Source organism: Daucus carota, chromosome 2 (genome assembly GCF_001625215.2).
Source record: "Daucus carota subsp. sativus chromosome 2, DH1 v3.0, whole genome shotgun sequence".
In the NCBI taxonomy this organism is placed as follows: Eukaryota; Viridiplantae; Streptophyta; class Magnoliopsida; order Apiales; family Apiaceae; genus Daucus; species Daucus carota.
In genome coordinates this window covers 14177698-14188307 of record NC_030382.2, presented here as the reverse complement: position 1 = coordinate 14188307, position 10610 = coordinate 14177698, and positions in this window count along the sequence as shown.

The following is a 10610-nucleotide window of genomic DNA, read 5'->3' as shown; positions in this document are numbered from 1 at the left end:
GTTGGAATAGCAGTTTCAATTGAAGGTGGGGCTGATGGGTTCTCACTTGTTCGTTCTGCAGGTGTTTCTCTCATTTCACTCAACACTAGAGCACTCAGTGGGGCAGAGGGTTTCTGTATAACTGGTTCTGTAAGTGTTTCCCTCTCACTCAAAGAATCTCCAGCTTCTGTGGATGTACCTGCAATAGAAATCTTCTTAGCCTCTTCTAGAGAGGTCACAGAAGGTGCAATGAAGGTTCGTAAGCCTTCGTCCTCGGTTTCCTCGTCAGATGAATCTGAGTCATAAGAGACAAGTTGCCGACCACTTGAAAGTGGTGAGTCCTTTGATAGATCCTGAGTTGGAATCTCAGGGTGGGTAGACACAGGGCTCGAAGGATGTGATCCTTGAATTGGCGAAGCACCCTGGTTTCCCACAACTGCCTTTGACGGCGAAAGACTTTGTGACAAGTCCTCTATAACTGGCACACTTCCTGATACGAAGGGCTCAGAAACAGATTGTCGTTCACCTTCGAGAGGTGAAGAGTCCTTTGAAGGATCTGGGAATGTTCCTCCCAGGGGGGTAGACAAGGATGTAGAATGTGGCAAATCATCCAAGTTTCCCCCAGAAGCCTGTGAAGGCAATTGACCCTGAAAAGGATCAGAAACAACAGTGTCTATCCCTGACATGGACGACAAAGTGTTCGCAACCGTCAATTCTTCAACTGTGTGTGCAACCTCACTGTGCATTGGAATAGTATTTGGCTGAGGTGGTGAAGAAATAGACATATCTGCAGTTGTCTCAGGTTCTATTCTCCTTTCTTGACTAGGAGACAGAGCTGCTGTTTCAGAAACAATCTCCTTATGTGGTGCAGCTAAGGCACTTTCTCCCTCGCTCTCAATTATTTGAAGTGGTTGGCTGAGGGGTTGAGATATTTCTGCTTCAAGTGTTTGGGAAGTGGTGCCTTGGTTATGAATTTGGGGGATTTCAAATTCACTGGCACGTGTGAGAGGTGGTGAAAGCTGATTGGAATCCAAAAGATTATGAACCCAATCAGGTGCATCAAAGGACAAGTTGTCAGAGTCAGAAGGAATACCTGACTGTAACAGTGGATTGTAAGTGTTAGAGAAAAGTTCATCAACATCCACCATTACATCAGCTGCATTGGTTTGAACCGGAGTATTCACTTCATCTTCAGAATCAGTGGAGTTGTCTTGCAGTGAATCCTCTCCTTCAGATTGAGCATTGTCATCTGAGGATGTCTGTGCATCTTCCACTATCACCTCTTCTATTTGAGAAGTTTGAGTCTCAGGGATATCAGCTTGATGAGATGACTCAGTGACTTCTTCAGCTTGTGTTTCAGGGGCCTCCTCTTCCTGAACCACAGGATCAGCAACATTCTGAATGTGTGGTGGAGGCAAGTTCTGGTTGTTTAAGAAATCTTGCATTGCCTCCGGAAGAACCACATCCTCATTGTTAGTGTAGTTCTGGTGACTCTCCAGCATAGATATCACCCTTGTGGTCATGAAGGAGCATATGACATTGTCTATATTTGGATAGACAGCTCTCTCAGCAGGAGTCAGCATTTGATTCAGAACAATCTGAAAGAACCGAGGGTAGAGAAGTACATTCCTGTTCTTTCTTAGAGAATCCTGAAAAGCTCCCATGATTAAGTGTCCCAGATTTATCCTTGTGTTCTGAGCTATTGCAATTCCAATTTCTTGGTTGAAGATGGTAATCCCATGGAACCCTCCAGTTTTTGGTGCAAATACATGAGAGATGGAATTAAAGAAGAAATTCCATTCTCGAGGTAAGTGCTTCACGTACATTTTCCCTGGAAGATCACCATTCTCCCTCTGGCAGTGAATAGCAAAGAAAAAGTTCGTTCTTTCAGCCCTATCTGGAACAGCTTCAAAGTCCTCTGTTGGAAGTTGCAGAGCAGTGTTCAGGGTATTTTCAGTAATTGATAGTGTTCGTCCCTGAATTTGACAAGTAATACCAAGTACCTGTCCTGCATTCACAACAGAAATAGAAGACAAGAAATCTCGTAGAAGAGATTTGTTAAGATATACTGACTCTGTCATAGCAAATCTAGCAAATGAATATTCTGACATATATCTAACCCAACGTCGATAATTCGCTTGCGTAATTAAATTATTATTCTCAACAATTGTGAAATTTGTTTTCGGAATCTCAAAATTTGCAGCCATTTTTAATTAGAATTAAAAATGATTATAAATTTCGTTTCACGAATAATAACGAACAAATTTCAACTTAAGTCACGAAAATAATTAATTAATAACGCTCCGAAAAGCCCTAAATTCAAGAATTTCAGAATTCGATGAAATTACAGTATGTTGTACTTCTTGAAATTCTAAGAATAATGGTATCGGTTTCGCAAATTATTGATGCAAAAATCACGAACAAAACTAGCCTAGAAGTCCAAGAGGTTCGAAAAACCCTTACGAAAAACGATCACGGATCGTAAAAAGGTTCGGATCAAATGAAAGCCCTCGTCTCAGTGATTCTAAAACTGGTCACAGATCACAAAATGGACAAGATTTAGGTGGAGATTTGTGGGTTTAAAGAACTCGAGGTCGAGGGTTTTAAGAAAGGCAGTGGAGGTTTTTGAATGTGTCTATCTGCGTGTATATGTATAACTGAAGAATAATAGAAGAAAAAGACAAGTGAGCATACATATACATGACTGGAAAGGGCGCAACATGTATAAAGACAGAAAAGACCTTTATACTAGCCACAGACATAGGCAGATGGCGCAACTCATGGATTGACGAAAATGCCCTCTATACATACGACTGTATAGAGGCGCAACTTCGTGTTAGACTTAGAAAAAATCTAAGTCACACAATACAGTGAGCACAGTAAGGAGACATGGGCGCAACCTTTGACTTTAGTCAAAAGTTGCGCCAGGTTAAGAACTCCAGTACCTGACTTAAACAAAACAAAACAACAAAAAAAATGAAACTTCACCACTCATATACGTATGTTGACTAGGGGCGCAACCTTTGACTTAGTCAAATGTTGCGCCTAAGTCCAGTTAACACCTGTATACTTGGGAAAATTTCACTTAGGATTATATCAAATTTGTCAAATGTATTTTGATTAAATTCAAAATAATCCAACAAATTGATATCACAATTAAATCAAATAAGTTTTAACTAAACCAAGATTCAGTCAATAAATATTTAATAAATTATGCTGCAAATATTTTAATTAAGATCTAATTAATGGTCAACTTAAAATTATTTGAATTGCTTCAAATCCATTAATCAAATATGATTAAAATATGAATTAAATAAACACTAATATTCATTACTTGAATATAAGCACTTAAATAATTTAAGAAAATTAATTCTAAATATCTACCACTTAGCAAATAATCACATAATCACATAAAATCATGCAAATCATATAAATCATGGCAAATAATTAAAACTAATTATCAGATAAATATGTAAAATACTGGATGCACTTTGTAAATTCACAAGTCCTGAAAATATGTACATTTTAAAACTTGTGAACTTACGAACAAATTGCAGTTATTTCTTGTCTAATTAATTAGACATATTTAACATCCCAAGTTCACCAACCAGTCTAGAGAAAGTGGATTCGTCTAGTGGTTTAGTGAAGATGTCTGCAATTTGTTGATCAGTAGGTACGAAGTGTAACTCTACTGTTCCATTCATGACATGCTCGCGAAGGAAATGATACCTGATATCAATATGCTTTGTCCTGGAGTGTTGAACAGGATTGTTGGCAATGGCAATGGCACTCGTGTTATCACATAGAATCGGAATTTTATTCAACATGAGTCCATAATCTTGTAGTTGATTCCTCATCCACAAGATTTGAGCACAGCAACTTCCAGCAGCTATGTATTCAGCTTCCGCTGTGGACGTAGACACGGAGTGTTGCTTCTTGCTATACCATGACACCAACCTTCGTCCAAGAAACTGACAGCTTCCTGAAGTACTTTTCCTATCAATCTTACATCCTGCAAAGTCAGAATCTGTATAGCCAATCAGATTAAAACCTGTATCTTTAGGGTACCAAATCCCTAGATTGGGGGTTCCCTTAAGATACCTAAAAATACGCTTAACAGCTATAAGATGTGACTCTTTAGGATCAGCCTGGAATCTAGCACATAAACAAGTTGCGAACATGATATCTGGTCTACTAGCAGTTAAGTATAAGAGAGAGCCAATCATACCTCGATACTTCGTGATGTCAACTGACTTACCAGATTTGTCCTGATCAAGTTTGACAGCAGTTGGCATAGGGGTTTTGGCAGTAGATGCTTCTTCCATTCCATATTTCTTCAGAAGATCCTTGATGTATTTAGATTGGCAGATAAAAATACCGTCAGGCTTCTGAATGACTTGAAGTCCTAGGAAGAAGGACAGTTCTCCCATCATGCTCATCTCATACTTGCTCTGCATTAACTTAGCAAATCTCTCGCACAAAAGATCATTAGTAGAACCAAATATAATGTCATCGACATATACTTGTACAAGAATTATATCATCCTTATGCTTTTTATGGAAAAGAGTTTTATCGATGATACCTCTGGTGAAACCATTTTCAAGTAAGAACTTGGAAAGAGTGTCATACCAGGTTCGAGGGGCTTGCTTCAGGCCATAGAGTGCTTTGAAGAGAAAGTATACGAAGTCTTCAAATTCTTTGTCTTCAAACCCAGGAGGTTGTTCAACATAGACTTCCTCTTCCAGATCACCATTCAGGAATGCACTTTTCACATCCATCTGATATACTTTAAAGTTGGAGTGTGCAGCAAATGCTAAGAACATCCTGATTGCTTCAAGCCTAGCAACTGGAGCGTAGGTTTCATCATAATCAATTCCTTCTTCTTGTGAATAACCCTTTGCAACCAGTCTTGCCTTATTCCTCGTAACAATACCATCTTCATCCAGTTTGTTTCTAAAAACCCATCTGGTGCCAACTATAGATTTTCCTTTAGGTCTTGGCACCAGCTTCCAAACTTTCTGCCTTTCGAATTGATTGAGTTCTTCCTGCATTGCAGATACCCAATCTGGATCACTTAGAGCCTCTTCAACTTTCTTTGGTTCTGTCTGAGACAAGAATCCAGCAAAGTTGCATTCATTCTGAGTTGCTCTTCTAGTCTGCACTCCTGTGTCTGGATCACCAATGATTTGTTCAACAGGATGGTCTCTACTCCATACCCTTTGTCTTGGCAGATTCAATCTTGATGATTCACCAAAATCATAGTTGTGTTGAGTGTGATGACTAGTAGATCCACTTTGACTTACTCCCCCTGAGCTGATGTATATCCTATTTGATGATCCTCCACTTTGACCACTGTGACCATGATGATCATTTGTATTGTTGCCAATACTTCCTCCAGATGGTTCAGGATCAGCATTCTCTTCATTTGCATTAGGATCTCTTATATCAGCTTCAGGTTCATCTTCTCCTAAGTAGATGTCTTCTAAATTCTCAAACTCCAGAGAATCAGATTCATTTTCCTTTTGAAGACTTGGGAGTCTGGTATCATCAAATCTTACATTGATGCTTTCAATCAGCTTGTCGTCATTGATCAGATAAACCCTGTAGGCCTTAGACTCCAAAGAATAACCCAGAAATATGCCTTCTTCAGCTTTGGCATCAAACTTTCCCAAATGCTCTTCTTTTAACACAAAGCATTTTGCACCAAACACATGAAAGTAACTCAGTGATGGTTTTCTGTTGGCCATTACTTCATAAGGAGTCTTATCCAAATCTTTGTTAATCAGGGTACGATTTTGAGTGTAGCAAGCAGTGCTTACAGCTTCAGCCCAGAAATAGATTGGAAGTCTTGATTGACTAATCATAGTCCTTGCAGCTTCAATCAAGGTTCTGTTCTTCCTTTCCACGACACCATTTTGTTGTGGAGTCCTTGGAGCTGAATACTGACGAGAGATGCCCTTATCAGTACAGAAGTCATTAAGAACAGCATTACGAAATTCTGTTCCATTATCTGATCTGATTGCCCTTACTGGCAGATCTGCTTCCTTTTCAATCTTCTTGATATGATCAATGATGACGAGTGCTGCTTCATCCTTTGAATGTAAGAATAATACCCATGTGTATTTTGAGTAGTCATCGACGATCACAAGAGCATATTTTTTCCTTGATATAGAAGGAATGTTGACTGGTCCAAACAGATCCATATGAATCAGTTGAAGGGGTGAACCAATATCAGTCATGCCTTTGCTCCTGTGTGATGCTTTCTTTGACTTCCCTTTTTCACATGCATCACAGAGTCCTTCTTGACAGAATTCCTTCTGTGGCAATCCTCTCACAAGTTCCCTTTTGACTAAGGAGTTCATAGTCTTAAAGTTCAAGTGTGAGAGCTTCCGATGCCATAACCAACTATCATCAGCAGAGGCCTTGGTGTAGAAACACTTGACCTCCCCCTTACTTGCTGAGTCTATGTCGGCTATAAACAAACTTGATTTTCTTACACCACGGAGTGTAAGATCCTTGTTCTTCCGGTTCTGGATTAAGCAAACTTCCTTCTGAAAGATTACGTCGTATCCTTTGTCACAGAACTGACTGATACTTAGTAAATTATGCTTGAGTCCTTCCACCAGAGAGATATCTTCAATTATGACATTTCCAACTTTCAGCTTACCATATCCCGTTGTAAAACCTTTGCTGTCATCTCCAAAGATTACAATTGGGCCGGTTCTCATCACCACATCTGTGAGCAGGGACCTTTCACCAGTCATGTGTCTTGAACAACCACTATCAAGAACCCACACAACTTTTCTTTTCCTTCCTGTGCCCTGCATTCACAAATGGATTAAACTTTCTTTGGTACCCAGACGTTCTTGGGTCCAGGTGATTTAGTAGAAACAGGATTATCAACAGAAACTGGTTTAACATGTGCTTGTTCAGGGATGACTGGACTCTTCTCCTTTGTAGTCTTAGCAGAAGTGCTTTTAGACTTGGAGTTGGGAGTTTCCTTCTTCTTAGAAGGACTAGCAGTCTTTGCCACAGAGGCAACAGAAGGTGCAGGCATATTCATATTCATGGCAGATGGTGCAGAAAAAGATGCATTCAACATGGTAAAGCATGCAGACATCATATTCATAGCACATTGCATGCAACCTACTCTACCACATGGCAAATGAACAGCATTCATGTTAACAGTATTAGGCATGCTAGAAACAGAATTATCTACTTTAATCACTTTACATGCATGAGTAAGATGATTAGTAGAATTGCAATTATTACAAACCTTTCTAGCATTAGAATTCCTAGAGTTGGTGTTCTTAGGATCTAACTTGCCATTCCTGTTGTTCTTCTTTTTGTTGGAACTAGTACTTCCTAATCCAGTTTTATCGGAGTCATCTCTGACATTGGAATTAGAAGGTACATCTTGTGATTCCTGTTTTACTTGAGGCTTAACAACTTCCTCATTTTTCAACTCTTCCTTGATGACAAGGTCTTCTTCTATCAGAGGTTCTGTTTGAGCCATTCTAAAGATAGGGGTCTTGGTGTTCTTCAGAATTTTAGGTATATTTGTTCCTTCAGGAGCATTCTCAGTTCCTGCTGAAACAAATATGCCTTCATTCTCTTTTCTCTTCTTTCTTTTAGCTCTTTCCAAAGAACTATAGTCAAGGCCAATAGCAACCTTCTTATCAACCCTTTGACTATCCAAGATCTCTTTCTGTAGAAAGGCAGAATTCTGATAGGCCCTAAGCTTAGTTTCTAGGTCAGCAATCTGAGACCTAAGGGACTCCTCAATTTCTGCACTACACTTTTCCTTGTTCTCTAGATATTCAATTCTATCTTTAAGGTTAGTGTTTATGAGTTTCTCTAAAGCTAATTCATCTACTCTTTCTTCAAGTTTAGCTATCTTTAGAGAAAGACTACTGTTATCTGATTCTGAAGCTAATAAACTAGTGTGCAAGTTATACATCTCTTGACCTAGTTCATTTATAGTCTTTTTATAATCAGCAGTAGTCATGTCATCAACAGAAATTTCAGGAGATACCTGAGATGGAGATTCCTCGACAGTGTCAGCCATTAATGCAAATGCATAATTGCTCTGGACAGGTTCATCATCAGAATCTGTGTCATCCCAGCTTTTTCCCTCAGCAATGTAAGCCTTTCCTTTGTGCTTGGCCACCATTGCTTCCAACTTAGCTTTTAGCTTCTCATTCTCTTTCTTCAGATCCTCATAAGAATTCTTCTTATCATATGAGTTGCTTCTGACAGGAGCAGCTTTGGGTTTCCTGCACTCTGTTGCAAAGTGCCCTAAGTCATTGCAGTTGTAGCATCTGACCTTGCTCTTGTCGTATATGTTTGGTTTGAAACTGCCAGTAGTTTTTGACCCTGAGCCTGAGTATCCTCCTTTACCCTGAAACTTGTTCCCTGAAGTTTTCTTGTACCGGGGGTTCTTCCTGAACTTGATATGCTTGAACCTTGCAGCCATATAAGCCATTGACTTATCTTCCAGCTGCTCCAGCTCTTCTTGAGTGTAAAACTCATCCTCCGGTTCATCAGAAACTTCATCAACTTCAGCTTCTACAATCTCAGTAATGGTAGAAGGATAGTCAGCTTTGATGGATGAACAATCACTCTGAGCAACAGTGTGATCATTGATACCATATTCAACTAATTGTTGATAACCAAAGTATGGTTGATCAGCAATAAGTGCAGTGGTCTTCTGTAAGGCCATACTCTTGGATTCTGTTGATCCACCACCATATATAATCTTTCTCTGTTCAAGTTCCATCTCAAACGTCTTCAGTTTTCCAAACAGCTTTTCCAAAGTCATAGTCCTGAAGTCGCTTCTTTCCCGGATGGTCTCTGTCTTAACAACTAGATGGGGTGGCATCACAAATGAGAACTTTCTGTTTATCTCTTTCTGTGGATAAGTCTTTCCATGCAGGGTGAGTTCATTCAGTAACAACATGAACCTCTCGTAGATTTGAGAAATGTTCTCTCCAGGTATTGCCTGAAATGCTTCATATCTGGCAATTAGCATATCGTATCTGTTTTCCCTGACTTCTTCAGATCCCTCCATCAATGCCTCAATAGTGTCCCACATCTGCTTTGAAGTTTTCAGACTTAGTATCAGATGTGTCATTGTCTTGGTCATTGATTCAACAATTATGAGTTGCAGATTATGATCTTGTGCAACATATTCCTTATCAGTGTCAGTGTATTCACTTTTCTCTTTAGGAACAGACTTCTGTGGAATACGAACACCATTTTCAACAGATTCAGGAATAATCTTCATAGGCACAAATGGACCATTTTCCAGAATCCCAATGAACATGGGATTAGCAACTCTGATGTACAGCAACATCTTCATCTTCCAGTTGTTGTAGTCATCCTTGTCAAATGGAGGTACTTTGATTCCTAACTTGTGCGTCGACATTGTTATCAGATAAAATTACGATTGTACGGACAGCTAGCTTTTCAGATTGGTTACGGATCTCAGATCTGTATATCGATCAGCTAAGCTCTGATACCAATTGTTAGGTCCAATCAGACGTAGAAGGGGGGGGGTTGAATACGTCGTACCAATTTTCTTCGATTTAATTTAATTGCGGATAATCTTTGTTTCAGTCCATGTTAAATCAATCGTAAATAAATAACTCCAGCAAGTCGGGGAATATTCTTTGTATTAGAAATAATCCTCGGGTGCTACAAATTCCAACACAAGTGTCGGCTGCAGAGACTACAATCACTCTATTACAAACTCTCGATAAATACGATCTTCTAATTTAACTCTCGAGAACGTGTATAGTGTGTGCACTTACAAAGTGTGTAGTTATTTTCAAATGAAAACATCAACCTCTATTTATAGGCTTTCCAACAACTAACCATGGTTAACGAGTTCGTCCTGGACGACTTGAGTTTGTCCTGGACGGATTCGATATATGAAAATAAATCTAACTCCCAGGAATGCATGAAGTGGCGCAGGTTTCATATACATATTCACATATGTGTATATATATATATAACCAATGTCATAAGTCAAACATGGCGCCTCAAATATAGTCAAACCTTGCGCACACCTTGATCTCCCAGTGAAGGACTTAGCCATTTTCATGAAGATGCGCTTGAGAGATGGGTGAGAGTCGCAACCTTTGACTTGGTCAAAGGTTGCGCTCCACTACTGGTGACTTCACTGTGTTGCCTGTGACTTAGCCAAATAAAGAGTTTGGCAAACTTGCGCTAGATGAGTTTCAGTGTCGCAACCTTTGACTAAGTCAAAGGTTGCGCTTCGAGAAGTGCCACACTGTTTCCCCTGTATGATACTTAGAAATTCTAGCACATAAGTCTTGTGCATTTGTATGAAGCGCAAGCTTTGACTTTTCATGGTCAAAGTTTGCGCCTAAATACAACTGAGTTCCCTGTGATGTACTTAGACATTTTTACAGGTCTTTTATTTGTGCAATAATTAAATATACATATATATACAATTAATTGTGTTAAGTTAATTACTTGAATTATTTAAACTCAAATAATTCACAATTAATATATATATATATATATCTAATTAATAATTCCCTTTGGTAATAAGTCCTGGAGCAGCTCGATTGACTTGATCAATTAATTCGTTGATCGAATCCATT